At 40.7% G+C, this 14,659-nt stretch overlaps 1 protein-coding gene across 5 annotated transcripts in view; it reads right to left on the bottom strand.

The window, feature by feature from the left end:
- LOC308697132 (protein NLRC3-like) overlaps window positions 1-14,659 on the bottom strand; it is a 44,577-nt gene that overhangs the window by 17,950 nt on the left and 11,968 nt on the right. Inside the window, exons 4-6 of one of the 5 annotated variants that reach the window (XM_081376250.1) lie at window positions 6,637-6,791; window positions 5,089-5,130; window positions 4,793-4,987 (exon numbers count right to left, since the gene is read on the bottom strand). The exons of 3 other annotated variants lie outside the window; for them this stretch is intronic. The gene's annotated coding sequence lies outside the window, so the exon portion shown is untranslated. The remainder of the gene's footprint in view (window positions 1-4,792; window positions 4,988-5,088; window positions 5,131-6,636; window positions 6,792-14,659) is intronic. One more of the 5 variants, XM_081376251.1, reaches the window with a different exon arrangement.

Here is a 14,659-nt window from a genome sequence, read left to right as displayed (position 1 = left end):
AATCATGCATACACACACACAACCCTAACTAACCCTTGATTATGAGGACATTTTGGGTTTAACTGGACCTCTCACACACACACTCTCAAACACACACAACCCTAACTAACCCTTGATTATGAGGACATTTTGGGTTTAAAGGGTCATGAAACCCTAAACCAAATTTTATGAGATTTGAACAGAGGTATGTGTGTTGAACACTATTGAAGACAATGTTAGCATCTGTTAGATTTAATAGTAGGGGGAAAATTGTTAAATTTTAGTTTTTTTACGCTATTTTCGTCTTCCGGGTTTAAAATCTTCATCATGTCCACGTATCGGTGTCTCATAATTATTCATGTACTGAGTTTTCTTATCCAATGAGAAGACACTGCTCTTAATTATTCATGACACGGAACTTTCCAAAGACAGACATGTCAAACTGTGATATCGCGTAGTAGATGAGAGAGGCAATAATGGGACATGCGTTTGTTTTCGTGGACCAAAAGTTCCAGTGCATCTTTCCCCGCGATGCTGCCCGGGCTAGACTCCGGCCATCAACCACGGACACATCTAAACTATGTGTGTGTGCAACCATTCAACTGGAGAAAGGTGGACTTCGACCTTGTACACCAATGCAGGTTTCGGTCTTGCGAGTGATGCGGTTCCGAGAACTTTTCCTATCGCTTCAGAGGTGTGTGTGTGTGTGTCTAAAATGTAACCCTGACCGTTTTACTTGCCTTTTGTTAAATAATCACTCGTTATTAAAATTTTGATATTTCGATAATACCTCAATTGTATGGAAAGTATGCTTAGTTTGTGCAAATTTCTATGACACTGTCCATCTTTATTATGTGGGTTTAGGGGGCGCGTAGATCTGTATGGAACGTTTTTTTTTTTTTTAAGCGGAAAATTAATTATTTCAAATATACGCATTTATAGTGTGTAAACAAATATATATTTTATAAAGGCATAATTATACATATGCATGTTCATTTATTTGTTTTAAATAGAATTATGATTACTGTAGTAGGTTATTATGTATATATTAGACTTTAACTTGGCCAGCTATAAAAAATCTAGCATTTCCTCACGTTTTACCATTGATTTTTAGTGACAGTCGATATGCATTGGCCACTTTGGGCTTTGACCACACCCACTCCCCTCCCTTCTTCTCACAGCCACCACGCCCCCAATTAAGTTGCAGTTTTCAAAAAGATTGTGAGCTAGACTTGAGCTGAAAGAGGGGGGTTTCATGACCCTTTAACTGGACCTCTCACACACACACACAACCCTAACTAACCCTTGATTATGAGGACATTTTGGGTTTAACTGGACCTCTCACACACACACTCTCAAACACACACAACCCTAACTAACCCTTGATTATGAGGACATTTTGGGTTTAACTGGACCTCTCACACACACACTCTCAAACACACACAAACACCTGACTAACCCTTGATTATGAGGACATTTTGGGTTTAACTGGACCTCTCACACACACACTCTCGAACACACACAACCCTTACTAACCCTTGATTATGAGGACATTTTGGGTTTAACTGGACCTCTCAAACACACACAACCCTAACTAACCCTTGATTATGAGGACATTTTGGGTTTAACTGGACCTCTCACACACACACACTCTCAAACACACACAAACACCTGACTAACCCTTGATTATGAGGACATTTTTGGTTTAACTGGACCTCTCACACACACACACTCTCAAACACACACAACCCTTACTAACCCTTGATTATGAGGACATTTTTGGTTTAACTGGACCTCTCACACACACACAACCCTTACTAACCCTTGATTATGAGGACATTTTGGGTTTAACTGGACCTCTCACACACACACACTCTCAAACACACACAAACACCTGACTAACCCTTGATTATGAGGACATTTTTGGTTTAACTGGACCTCTCACACACACACACTCTCAAACACACACAACCCTTACTAACCCTTGATTATGAGGACATTTTTGGTTTAACTGGACCTCTCACACACACACAACCCTAACTAACCCTTGATTATGAGGACATTTTTGGTTTAACTGGACCTCTCACACACACACAACCCTAACTAACCCTTGATTATGAGGACATTTTGGGTTTAACTGGACCTCTCAAACACACACTCTCAAACACACACAAACACCTGACTAACCCTTGATTATGAGGACATTTTGGGTTTAACTGGACCTCTCAAACACACACTCTCAAACACACACAACCCTTACTAACCCTTGATTATGAGGACATTTTGGGTTTAACTGGACCTCACACACACACACTCTCAAACACACACAACCCTTACTAACCCTTGATTATGAGGACATTTTGGGTTTAACTGGACCTCTCAAACACACACAACCCTAACTAACCCTTGATTATGAGGACATTTTGGGTTTAACTGGACCTCTCACACACACACACTCTCAAACACACACAACCCTTACTAACCCTTGATTATGAGGACATTTTGGGTTTAACTGGACCTCTCAAACACACACAACCCTTACTAACCCTTGATTATGAGGACATTTTGGGTTTAACTGGACCTCTCACACACACACACTCTCAAACACACACAAACACCTGACTAACCCTTGATTATGAGGACATTTTTGGTTTAACTGGACCTCTCACACACACACACAACCCTAACTAACCCTTGATTATGAGGACATTTTGGGTTTAACTGGACCTCTCAAACACACACTCTCAAACACACACAACCCTTACTAACCCTTGATTATGAGGACATTTTGGGTTTAACTGGACCTCTCACACACACACACACTCTCAAACACACACAAACACCTGACTAACCCTTGATTATGAGGACATTTTGGGTTTAACTGGACCTCTCAAACACACACAACCCTAACTAACCCTTGATTATGAGGACATTTTGGGTTTAACTGGACCTCTCACACACACACACACACACAACCCTAACTAACCCTTGATTATGAGGACAAACTGGGTTTAAATGGACATCACTATTAACTCCACACATAGCAGGAGTACCTGTATTAGAGTTAACCATACTAAACCAAATCAACTATTAAAGAGTGAATTCACAAATGATTGTGCATCTTTTTGCTGCCACTAAACCTGTAAAAGTAATACGCACACCTAAGGAAATAGTGCTACAATGTGCTGTTGCTATATCAACCAACATATACACATGTGGTGCAAAATGAACCTGGTTGGAGAAAATTCAGTGAACAAAGATCAGCAAGTTTTACACTTCATAGAAGACTAGTTAAAGGGCAATTAGATGAAGAAATGCAACTAGACAGCCAATAAAAACTAACAAAATTAAACTGAAAGGGCAATTTTTATTTTGCAAATGGTAAAAAAAAGGCTCAACAACTGAGATCTAATAAGGCCATTATTAGAGATGCACCGATTGATCGGCTTGGGACCGGAATTGGCCGATTTTCACGTGATCGGTCATGACCGCCGATCGGCCGGTCAGTCTGACACTTGCCGATTTTATACCGGTCAAACACACTCGGGTGCCGCATGATTAACATCGCGCAACATCAGCATCACACGTGCACACGGAACACACATGTAGAAAACCTTGTGAATTACGTCAGTTTCACACCGCAAGCGTGAGAGGCGCGTATTTTTTTCGGCGTGCATGTTAATAAATGAGTGCATCACACCGGCAGCAGGAGCAGAGCGTGAGCGTCAAGCAGGAGCGTCGAGTGAGCAGCAGTGAAGCGGTTTCGGCGCAGAGTCTATTTTTGCTGCGCTGCTCACACTCAATTAAAGTGAAAGCACACTTTTTTTGATGGGCAAAATAAATGATTTCACACAAAAAGTGCCCAAAATGCACAGAATTTGCATGTCTAGTGTGTTTTAACAAGAACTGGAGTAGGCTATGTCAGAAAAGAAAATGAAGAAGACTCAAAAATATTTATAGAAAATTCACCCATTTAAACTTGTTTTTATTATTCAGTTTGGGTAGAAGTATATGGTGTTTTATAAAAAAATAAAAAAATAAATAAAAAATCGGAATCGGCAGGTCAAACTCGGAAAAATCGGAATCGGCCTAGAAAATTGTAATCGGTGCATCTCTAACCATTATGGGACTAAAGTGCATGAGGGAGTGTGCCTCAAAATGACCTCAACAACACACTGAAAATAAAACCAAATTAAATTGCCTTCCAGTAAATGCATGTTTTTGTACATTTCTTTCAAAACAGTGTTTTAATAAAAGTAAATAAAAGGATGTCTTGAACACTCTTCTGGCCCAACAACACTTTTGAGAACAAAACCCACAGACATTAAAGGTTGTATCAGCGATTTCACGCCCAAAAAAGGCCCAAACATAAATGATCACATTCATCTAATCTTTCCTAACGATCCGCTAGCTGGCCGCCCCATAAGCATGCCATCCAAAAAACGCGTCTCTGTAGGCAGCCTAGGCGCCGAGATCTGCACACAAAAACAATGGGTTTCACCAACCACCAAAACCAAAATAAACAGTGTTCCAACCAATCACCAACAGTTCCAACCAATCACCGCAAAATCTCACACCACAACACCCCCACCTTTTGTGTGCAGATCTCAGAGCCTAGGCTGCCTACAGAGACGCGGTTTTTGGATGGCATGCTTATGGGGCGGCCAGCTAGCGGATCGTTAGGAAAAATGAGATGAATGTGATCATTTATATTTGGGCCTTTATTGGGCCTGAAATCGCTGATACAACCTTTAATGGAAGGCAACACTGATCTCTCGAAGAACTCTAAGAAGATTTTTTTTCAACATCAAACCTCGGTTCCTCACGAAATCCCTTATATTTTGGGCCGTTCTTTCTCTCAGAACAGGGTCCTCTGCAGTCTTGCACTGCTCACACTCTGCCTTTGTTGCAAGGTGTCCCTTTGAAATATGGACTCTGAAATGTTTCATGACAGCATTCACTTCATTTGGGCTCCATGGCCTTTTCACAATTCTCCTCAATTTGGTCTCTGTAAAACAAACAAACAAACATATACATACACATATGTATACCTATACACCTATATGTATGTACATGGAATAACTTTAATATACCCAAATGTTTAAATACCTCTGGAGTTCTCAGTTTCATCCTGATTCATTTGGCTTTTTCCTGAGGGGTAAAAAACAACAATTAAAATGTATTCCAGCCCTACAATCCAAACAGTTTCGGAACATGTGAAATATCAGCAGATAAGCACACAGGGAAAACTAGTCTCTGGTCCTGTGTAACACGAAAAGGACCACTTTACACTGAATTACTGTGGAAGATAAAAAATAAAACATGAACCCAAAATCAACATGTATCCTTTTTCTCAAATAAATATCTAAAATATATGCGCACACAATTTATTAGTCACCATGTCAATATGCTGGCATTAGCTTTTGGATCTCAGAAGTTTATCTGAGGAAATGTCACAATGGCAGGTAATATCCAGGTGTTTTGAAACCAGCTAAAATTGCAGGTTAACTGCTGCCATTCAAGAAATTAGTTCAAAAATAATAAATAAATAAAATGATGTATGGCCAGACACTTCATGTGTCAATCAAGCTCAAATAGATTTACGATGTTTTGGACCAGCGAATGTTAGATTTGTGTTTTGGGAGCTTAGTTTGTTTTTGGTTTAAAACATTTGGCCAAAATCTTGTGTTATTAAAGTGCTATGCACAGTCTGCATTGGCTATGACTAGACAACCAACACCAGACTAAAGCCAGAAGTATACCACAGTCGAATTTTTACCACAGTCGAATGCACAGCCTTGCAAAGTATACTTCTTTTGACTCGTACACAGGCGTTCAACACATTTTTTCAAATTAATTTTTATATCATTATTATTATTTTAAATTACTTTTGTCAGTTTTAAATTAGTTTCAGTAAGGAACTCTTGTAATAAATTAGCAGTGGTTGGGACATATTTTAAGAATCAACCCCACTTAAAAAGATGCAATCTAATCCGGTTTACATGAAATAAGCTTCCGAGCAGGTTTAAGTTACGGACCACTATAGGAACACTATGACAGCAAGTCCAGGATGAGCACTGAAGAACCAAACAATCCAAGATCATGCCAAATCATCCACAATCAAATCCCACTAACTGAGTGGCGTACGAAGAACGGACCCCAGTTCCTTACTACCCTTGCATTGAAAACAAGACAGTCTCCAAAGTGTGCGCGTAACTGTATGAGGTTTTGTCGTCAGTTTGAGGATGCACTGGATGTGTATTGAAAGTGGGTCATATATGTAGTAGAATAGTAGCATACATTTCTAATTTGGGTCCTTCTTGGCCGATAAAAGGCAGAAAATGACTTTAGTGCTTGTGGATTGTAGACAATACCCATAGTGCATTGCAATGCTCAGCTCCGCAGGCCACTCCCACTACTCCGCCCATCAATATAGACTAGAATTGAGCTCCACTCTACGCTACCGCCTGGAAATCATTTCACACAATTTCTAGTGAAGAGTTACTTTGCGAACTAATTATTGAATTACTCCTCGTTTTTGTTTCGAAATGGTGTGCACTTGCTTGCATACTACCTCTCTCTCTCTCTCTCTCTCTCTCTCAGTTAAACATGCGCCCTGTCACACGCGCAGCAGTTCGTCTACATTCGGCTACTCACCGATCAGATAAGACTATGGCGGGACAAACACCCTCCACCTATCTACCAATCCCGGAGTCAGTAGTGTTGCGGCATCCGGGTTGCCAGCTCTGCTCTAGTCACCACTTCTTGTAGCAGCCTACGTTCCTGCTGGATCCTGCAGCCTATCTGGCAACCTCGAGTCAGGGAGGAGGGGGAAGGGGGTACAGTAATTTGAAAGTGATTGCAGTACCAGTTTTGGCCACAATCTTACATAACCCTTTAACCCTCAAAGACCTAAGGGTTTTTTTTTAATTAATTTTCCGTCTGGTGTTATTTACAAAAAAAAGCTTGTAAAACATCAACCCTTTTGTGCACAGACAATTGACACACCTCTTTTTTTTTTCATGACAAATTGAACTTTCAGCATATTTGTGTTGCATTGATGTCACCTGACTGTAAAATAAGTTATGGGACCACAAAGACAAATGAAAAAATAAAACTTTTGAATCACTCAAACATTTATTGAAATCACACACAAATAAATAAAAGCTAAGCAAATTTCCTCTGGAAAACAGTTTGTTCATGTCTTTGGAGTCCTGGAGCACAGGAATAAACATAATAACTTGAACAGAACCAAAACTATTTACATTTTTCCAAAAGAAGTCCAGGCGTTTTGGGCCTCATGATATTCACTGGTGCCAAACTTTGCCAAAATTGGTCTTGAACCAGCTTTGGAATTCCCTTTGGAGGTGGCTCCAGGAGTGCGATGAGCGCGCTCGATCACAGGTGGAATGGGAAAGCTGGCTTCGCCAAATAGAAGAGTGAGTAGACGTCCAATAAAGCCGATTGTATCAGTGCCTTCAGCTCGCTCAGGAACGTGAATGAAGTGAAGATTTAGGGCTCTGCTCCGATTTTCGGCGTCCTCGGCTTTCTGTAGCAAGAAAGCATTTTGCTTCTCCAGCGTCTCAACGCGTTGCTCTAGATCAGTTATGTTATCCTGATTTGAACTGACTCTAAATTCGAGCTCGCCTACTTGATCCCCGAGTGATTTAAGGGAAGACTGCAACGCATCGGCAGCTGTTTGCAGGTTGTCAAGTTTCGGGTCAAAATACGTGAACATCTCTCGCTTAAGTTGTTGAAGAGCGTTCAAAATGAATGCGTTAGTTGCGTTTTGTTCCATAGCGAAGCACAGGTGAAATGATCAAGTAAACAATTTGTATTAGTGACCATCCAAAAAGTCACAAAAAGGAGGTAACACTCAGAACTTAACGTGGGATAGATATGCAGGAAAGTTAATTGATTAGCGCATTTAGCAGACTGAGATTTAAGGAGCTTCACTCGAGCACTGCTGCTGTGTCGGCCATCTTAGGTGTGCCAGAGAAGGCCGGGTGAATTGTGGAGCAGACAGAGACTTCCAGAGTGTCCATCCACTTTACAAAAACCAGAGGGCCGTCACGGATCCACCTGATGGTGCCCCTAGGATCCTTTTTGTTCATGGCATTTGTGGTTGTGCGGGGGCATCCTCGTCTGTTGCCCCTGTAGGTGCCACATGCTCCAAAGTTCATGCTGTAGAGATCCATGAATAGCTTTGGACTTGTGTAGAAGTTGTCTACATACACATTGTAGCCACTCCCTAGGGATGATTTGTTCATGAAGGACATAACCGAGTCGTTTGCCAGTCCCTCACCAGAAGCAAACACAGACTTCCCCGTGTATACAGCAAAGTCTAAAGTGTACCCAATGCTGCTGTCTGCCAGCACAAAAAGTTTGAAGCCCCACTTAGTTGGCTTCGCCTTCATATACTGGGTCATGCCAGTGTGAACCTTTGTTGCCACCATCCTCTCGTCCACTGAAAGGTTCTGCCGTGGGTGATAAAATGCTCTGCATGCATGTTTGATGTCATCTAAAAGGGGCTTCAGACGAAACAGCCGGTCATAAGCTGGTGTCCCTCTCTTCCGGTCATTGTGGACATCTTCATCAGGGTTGCTCATGTGGATGTTCCAGGAAATGACCTGATACCTGCACGTGCCATCACTGAGTGGGGAAACTGTTGGCTGAAAATGGTGTTTGTCCTCCAGTAGTGCCGGATATTTGTCAGTCTCACCAGTGCAAAAAAGAAAGTCAGTCCTAAATATTTGAAAAATTCTTCAACAGTGAAGTTTTTCCAGGAATATTTTTTGCCATTGGCAATGTTTTTTGCAGCGTTTGTGTTTATGTTATTACACAAAGTGGTTGCTGCACTGTCACTGACAAAAAGTTTGAAAAGGTCCAGCGGTGTGTATATGGATGTGGGGCTGAGCTGATGTCCTGGCTTTCTTGTTGGGACGAACCTTTTGGGCACTGGAGGGATGTCTGGCTGACTCTCACTGTTCCATGATGGAGTTGGGGCTGCTGGCTGTGGTGATCTAGATCTTGACCTTGTGGATTCAGGACTCTGTCGACCCCTCAAGCTGCCGGATCTGGATCTTGACCTTGACCGCGCTCTCCCTCTAGACCGTGACTGCAGCCGTCCATGACCTATTCCTGGCAGCTGCTGGGATGCTGCAGCAGAAGTGGAAGGGCCCTCCTCAGCGGAAGAATGGCCGCTTTCCTGTCTGGCTCGGGTGGGTGGGCTGGTGTCTTCTTCATTATCATGACTGTAAAACAAATAAAGCAAAATATTAGATCATACATATCAGATCAATTAGTGTTTTTGTATTTGATTTCTCACATAAGATAACAATGGCTGAGATTGCTACTGTACCCCCAACCCACCACAGCTATAATATGAGCATTCTCTCCCCAGCCAAAAGGTGTGACCAACCCCCCACTACAACATCCTTGAGACATTCTCTCCACAGCCAAAAGGTGTGACCAACCCCCCACTACAACATCCTTGAGACATTCTCTCCACAGCCAAAAGGTGTGACCAACCCCCCACTACAACATCCTTGAGACATTCTCTCCACAGCCAAAAGGTGTGACCAACCCCCCACTACAACATCCTTGAGACATTCTCTCCACAGCCAAAAGGTGTGACCAACCCCCCACTACAACATCCTTGAGACATTCTCTCCACAGCCAAAAGGTGTGACCAACCCCCCACTATCCTTTGTTTGTATCTCTAGGTAAACGCAGACAAACAATGGCTGAGAGACAAAGTGTAATCCACAACTCTTACTACTCTTTAACAAACATAGAAAAACGAAATACTACTTTTACAGAACTTATTTTTACATATTTAGAAAATTTATATTTTATCATATTAGTTTTTTTTTATATATACTTTTACAGTAAATAAATAAATGGAACTTACTCTTCAGCAGGGTCTAGACCATCCTGGTAATCTAGTTCCTCATCAGTCAAAAAGCTCTCTTCTCCAGAAAATCCATCATCCTCCATGGCATCAAAAAAGGCCAGCGCTTGATTTAGATCCATGTTTCTCAATCTCTGATGATCCATTATTCTCTGTGTATTCTTCAAAACTCGCGTCTCTCTGTGCGTCTCTCTCTCTCCCCTCGAAACCACTGTGCCGTGCGTCTCTCTCTCTCCACAATATCAGCCTTGGTTCATGCGTAATGACGCACACCAACGTGGACGACGGATCAGCCTGTCATTTGTCAACAACCTCACGCAAAGCATCACGTGATATGGAGTGTCCCTTTAACAAATTAGTATGAACTAGGGATGTCAACGATTAATCGACGATCGAATAATTGTCGATAATACATTTAATCGATACAACTTATTGATCATCGATTAAGCAGGTCTTCATGCGCGTGCGCGCTGCTCAACCGCGAAACATGTAAAGCGAGCGCGCCGGAGTTATGTTTGGGACCATTTTACACCTTCATCATGACTATAAGTTTGCGTCTGCATTCGCAGCCTTTTGTTTTGTGCAAATGTAAGTTGTAATACTGTTTCTTTTCTGTAGGCCTATCTATATCTGATTTATCTCATATTGGATGCATTTGGTTAAGAATTAACTCTGTAGTAAAGCGTCAGCTTCAGCGCGCGCAGCTCAAACGGCAGTGCACGACTAATAACGACTATTGGGACTGTAATATTACATAACATTATAAGGAGAACAATATTGTAATAAAACATTGTGAATTATTTGGGTTTAGTTGCCGTGTCGCCGCGTTGCTCCAGGAAAAGTGCGTCCACAACATGAGTAGTTCTGAATGAATGGCACGTAATAGTTCAAGTTCACTTGTGCATGAATTTGCGTCATTTTGTGCAGATATAATTTGTAATATTATGTTTATTTTGAATATATCTGATTTATCTCATATAGGATGCATTTCTTTTAGATAAATAATGTGCTAGCAAGGTGCTCCAGTTTAACGGTAGCAGATTCATTCAGCGCGTGCAGTTGTTCCAGGAAGAGCGCGTCCACAACTGTCACACATTCTAAGCGCATACGAGGCGTTGGTGACACGTTGTATTAGTAGTTTGAATAATTAATTTAATTAGCAATCACATAAAACATTTTTACAATCCTACTAGCCCTTTATTTATATTTATAACCATTATTGATTTGGTGAGGAACATAGCGTTTTTAGCAGCATTTGCAGACCCTGTCATGCTGTTGGCCATAGCCACTGCAGTAGACGCATATGGCAGTATTACGGCTAACGATTAATCGATTAATTGATCATTAATTTAAATGACGATCGATCATGGGAATTTGAGAAAATTGACATCCCTAAAAGAGAACAATATTGTAATAAAACATTGTGAATTATTTGGGTTTAGTTGCCATGTCGCGTTGCTCCAGGAAGAGCGCGTCCACATCCACAACATGAGTAGTTCTGAATGAATGGCACGTAACTTAGTTCAAGTTCACTTGTGAATGAATTTGCGTCATTTTGTGCAGATATAATTTGTAATATTATGTTTATTTTGAATAACAGTGCCTGAATTTCATTTTGGAAAATGGGGGGGAAATCCCCCCTTAGGTGATTCTTATGGGGGGGATTTTTAATTTGAGGGGGGAGTTTAGACTTTTTCTTTTTTACATTTATCTCGCCTAAATGTAGGCTTACTCATTGCATTTTTACAATGGGGTAATTTTGTTCTTAAGAATTTACACAGCTCAAGGAAGCTTGATTTCAATCTTTGAATTAAATTGAAAAAAGTAGCACAAATAAATACAATAGAATAAAGATACCAATAAAGAGAAAAAAAGAAGTTTTTGCTAAAACTAGTATTCAGAAATACTGCGCAGAGACTGAAAAAAGTAATCAAATGTAAAATAACACTAGGTAGTATTTTAGTCCTGATTAAATTAAATACATAGGCTATCAATCCTGATTCCTTAAAATTAAAGCTATGTTTTGTTGTTTTGACAAACAAATTAATGACAGACAAATGGCTGCTGTCCCTTTAAAGGTGAACTAAGTAACTTTTTTACCTTAACTGAACAGCTTCGGAGTCATTGGAATGGTTATATTACTTATTTCGGGTTGAATGGTGGTCGTCTCGCACCCCCCTGGTGCCCGTGAGCGGAAAATCCGCACTTGCAACTTTAAGCCGGCGGGCCGCGGCCGCCGCGTCAGGAAGTCTCGCGTGATATCAGGTCTCGCGATGTAAACAATTGCTTTACGGCCAAAAGAAATCTGCTAAAATGCTGTCTGCGCTCCCTCACGCTGTCCGAACCCGAATGAAGAAGACGTTTTAAAGAATGTCCCATCTGCTTTGATGTCGTTGATCTACTAGCCTCTGGTGTCTGAGAATCGCCAAAGAGTTTTTACAACAGTGTTGTCAAATATCTATTCCGAAGCTGTGGGGGGAGCTCTAGAGAGAAACCTGCGAGCAAAAAGCGAGAATACAGCGAAGAAATCCCGAAACTACTGAGCCCTGCTTTAAGAGCTAATGCACGGATCCTGTTTTCATTGATTATACGGTCACGTGCGATTTATGCTTAAGACATAACAACCGACTGTGTTTAGAGGACATCACTAAGACCGAAATTGACATAATTTTCTTATGTTTTTGACTGTTTAAGCGATATAATCCACGAAAAATAACTTTTGTTACCCGCGAGCTGTTTGTGAGGAGGTTTAAACTGGTGAGACTTAAAAAGACGTGCAAATGGTAAACTTTAGTTACTCGTGATGCAATGCTGGCCCGATTATGCAAGTGACAATTCCGTCTATCCCGACTCCCGAAATGCGAGAGTGTATTATCGCCGCCTGCTGCGCGCTTAACAATTACCTTGTGCAACCCATATGAGAGACGAGAGATAGAAGACGCAGCGCCGCTGAATCACTCGTTTCACACGTTTGTGAAATTGCGTCTCGCAGACAGTTTTAAAATGACTGATTTGATTTTACAATCTGTGTGGATTAATTTACTAATACAACCTACATGCTAAAGTGAATCAATGTTAGCGGGAATTTCCCGCATTATAAATGGGAGACCTGCGGGAATGATACAAAATATGCGCAATACCCGCAATCCCGTGCCGAAATTCAAGCCCTGAATATATCGGATTAATCTCATATAGGATGCGTTTTTTTTAGATAAATAACGTGCTAGCAAAGTGCTCCAGTTTAACGGTAGCAGATTCATTCAGCGCGTGCAGTTGTTCCAGGAAGAGCGCGTCCACAACGGTCACACATTCTAAGCGCATATGAGGCGGCGTTGGTGACACGTTGTATTAGTAGTTATATTTGATTATTAAATAATTAATTTAATTATCAATCACATCGAAACATTTTACAATCCTACTAGCCCTTTATTTATATTGAAAACTATTCTAATTGATTTGGTGAGGAACATAGCGTTTTGAGCAGCATTTGCAGACCCTGTCATGCTCTCATAGCCACTGCAGGTGACGCATATCGCAGTATTAAGGCTAACGATTAATCGATTAATTGATCGTTAATTTAAACGACGATCGATCATGGGAATTTGTGAAAATTGACATCCCTAGTATGAACGCAGATGTTGTTTATGCTTTCCCCCCTAAAATGCAGATATTAGACAAGAAAATCTCCCTAAACGCAAACCCCTCACCGCTAGCTGAGGACAGGATGAATTTTACCAACTAAAAAAGGACTGTTCAAACTAAAAACTATATATCTACTAAATTATAGGCCTAAAAAATCCTCTCAGTATTAAAGAATAGCAGAGTCTACACCACAGCTTACACGATAACACCACAGAGAAACAAAAACAAAAAAATCACTTTCAGAACGATTTTACCAGCTGAGAAACGCTAGAAACATTGGCAGTAGGGGTGTAACGATACCCTCATGTCACGATTCGATACATATCACGATACGATATTATAGAGATACTCCAAGACGTGGTAAAAGGGTAACTTTTTTTTTTTAACTGTTGATTAAAATGCCTAATTTGCAAAACATTGGGGGAGGAAATGAATAGGCTAACAGATTTGTTTTAGACCAGGGTTCACCAATCTCGGTCCTGGAGGGCCCCTGTCCCTGCAGAGTTTAGCTCCAACCAGCTCCAACACACCTGTTTGAAAGTTTCTAGTATGCCTAGTTAGACCTTGATTAGCTGGTTCAGGTGCGTTTAATTGGGGTTGGAGCTAAACTCTGCAGGACAGCGGCCCTCCAGGACCGAGATTGGTGAACCCTGTTTTAGACAAATATGCTTGCACTCTGTCACCAACTAGATATATTTAAATTAATGTAGGCCACTTTTCACTGGTAACAAAAGACATTTGGCATTATCAGGACCCACAAATATTCCCCCACTGCATTATATTATTATATTAATATATTATATATATATATATATATATATATATATATATATATATATATATATATATATATATATATATATATATATAGTAGTTTAATGTAGTATTGACACGAACTCTGTAAACTTGATTGTTTCCCCTCACACAGTAATTTTTATTTTGGGTGTACTATACACAATACATATTGTCACTTTCCACAATATATATTGTTGCATTTTTGTATTGCGATACATTGCTTAATTGACAGCCAATCGGAATCAATTCTGCTATAACATGCTTCAGTATATAAGCAGCAGTCAAAGATGCGATCACAATAAACAGAACATTACCGTCTGCTGGTTGGAC

Source organism: Scardinius erythrophthalmus, assembly GCF_964197995.2.
Source record: "Scardinius erythrophthalmus genome assembly, chromosome: 10".
Lineage (NCBI taxonomy): Eukaryota > Metazoa > Chordata > Actinopteri > Cypriniformes > Leuciscidae > Scardinius > Scardinius erythrophthalmus.
The sequence above is the reverse complement of the archived record's forward strand: the minus strand, read 5'-3'. Positions and strand labels throughout refer to the sequence as shown.